We start from the raw sequence: 2325 nt of genomic DNA, 5'->3' as shown, positions 1-2325 counted from the left end.
TAGCAAGACCCTGTCTCTACAAATAAAATTTTAAAATCAGCCAGGCATTGTGGTGTGTGCCTGTAGTCCTAGCTACTTGGGAGGCTGAGGTGGGAAGATCAGTTGACCCGAGCTGGAGGCTGCAATGATCTATGATTGTGTCACGGCACTCCAGCCTGGGTGACAGAGACCCTGTCTCTTAAAAAATAATAATAACTAACTTTAGTATTAGTATTACAGTTTACAAGTGCCTTCATATTCATGACCTCATTTAATTTTCATAACAATACTGCAAACCAGGTTTTATCATCATTTCTATTTTTATGGTGAACGAAGGTAACAATCAGAGAAACTAAGAGTTTTGTCTATTGCAAATAGAACTGAGATTTGGGCAGGGCACGGTGGCTTACGCCAAGATCGTGCCATTGCACTCCAGCTTGGGCAATAAGAGCGAAACTCCATCTCAAAAAAAGAAAAAAAAAATTAGCCAGGCATGGTGATGTGGGCCTATAATCCCAGCTACTTGGGAGGCTGAGACAGAAGAATCGCTTGAACCCAGGAAGAGGAGGTTGCAGTGAGCTGAGATCCCACCACTGCACTCCACCCTGGGTGACAAGAGCAAAACTCCATCTCAAAATTTTTTAAAAATCACCCTTTTACAACATAGTTCTTTAGTTTTATTGTTTTTCTAATCTATCTTCAGATAGAATAGTGGGTGATTGTGTGTGGTTTTTTTTTTTTTATTATTTTGGTGGCTATATGACATTTTATTGTATATCATAGTATATTTCACCAGTGGTCTGTCTGAGGACATTAAAATTAAATTCTTTGTTTTTTTTTTTTTGTAAAACTATTCTTTAACAATCCATGTAATTAATCTTTACATATCTCCTTATTTTTTCCTTAGGAACAATTCTTTTCTTTCTTTCTTTTTTTTTGAGACAGAGTCTCTTACACTGTCGCCTGGGCAAAAGTGCAATGGCTCACTGCAACCTCTGCTTCCCAATTTCAAGTGATTCTCCTGCCTCAGCCTCCCAAGTTGCTGGGATTACAGGTACTCACCACCACACCCGGCTAATTTTTTTGTATTTTTAGTAGAGACAGGATTTCACTATGTTGGCCAGGCTGGTCTCGAACTCCTGACCTCATGATCTGCCCACCTCAGACTCCCAGAGTGCTGGGATTATGGGTGTGAGCCACCACGCCAGCCCAAAATTCTTACAAGTATAATTACTGTGTCAAAGAAAATGTACCATCTTAGCCCTCTCATTTTAAAACTTTTCTTACTTATTGTGATAAAATATAAATAACATAACATTTATCATTTTAACCATCTTTTTGTCTGTGTGGGAGATCGGGTCTCACTCTGTCACCCAGGCTGGGTGCAATGATGTACTCATAGCTCACTGCAGCCTTGATCTCTGGGGTCAGGCATTCCTCTGACCTAAGCCTCCTGATCAGCTAGGACTACAGGCATGCACCACCATGCCCAACTATTTTTTTAAAGTTTTGGTAGAAATGGGGTCTTGCTGTATTGCCCAGGTTGATCCCAAACTCCTGACCTAAAGCAAACCTCCTGCCTCAGCCTCCCAAAATGCTGGGAAAACAGGCATAAGCCACCACACTTGGCCGTTTTAACTATCTTTAAGTGTATAATGCAGTGGCATTAAGTACATTCACAATGTGTTATAACCATCCCCACTATTTCCAGAACTTTTCAATCATCCCGAATAAAAACTCTATGTCCTTGAAACAATAACTCTCAATTCTCCCTGCTAGTCCCTGGCAACTGCTACTCTACTTATCTCTATGAATATGTCTATTCTAAGTACCTCTAAGTAGAATCATACAATATTTTTTCTTTTCTGTCTGGTTTCTTTCATTTGGCATAATATTTTCAAGATTCATCCATGTTGAAGCAAGTTTCATAATTTCATTCCTTCTCATGACTGAATAGTATTCCATTCTATGTATATACCACATTTTGTTTAACTATTCATCTGTTGATGGATAATTAACAGATGGGTTAATTAATTTGGGTTGTTTCGGCTTTTTGGTTATCAGCCTCTAAAAGTTTTTAACAAATTGTCCATACAAGAAATTTGCACTGGTCAGGTGCAGTGGCTCATGCCTACAATCCCAGCACTGAGGCAGGCGGATCACAAGGTCAGGAGTTCAAGACCAGCCTGGCCAACATGTTGAAACCCCATCTCTACAAAAAAAATACAAAAAATTAGCTGAGTATAGTGGCCTGTAATCCCAGCTACTTGGGAGACTGAGGCAGGATAATCGCTTGAACCCAACCCAGGCACTGCACTCTAGCCCAGGGAGAGAGTGAGACTAAGT

The sequence above is a fragment of the Cebus imitator genome, unplaced genomic scaffold (genome assembly GCF_001604975.1).
Source record: "Cebus imitator isolate Cc_AM_T3 unplaced genomic scaffold, Cebus_imitator-1.0 Scaffold741, whole genome shotgun sequence".
NCBI lineage: Eukaryota > Metazoa > Chordata > Mammalia > Primates > Cebidae > Cebus > Cebus imitator.
This window is presented reverse-complemented; position numbering follows the sequence as displayed.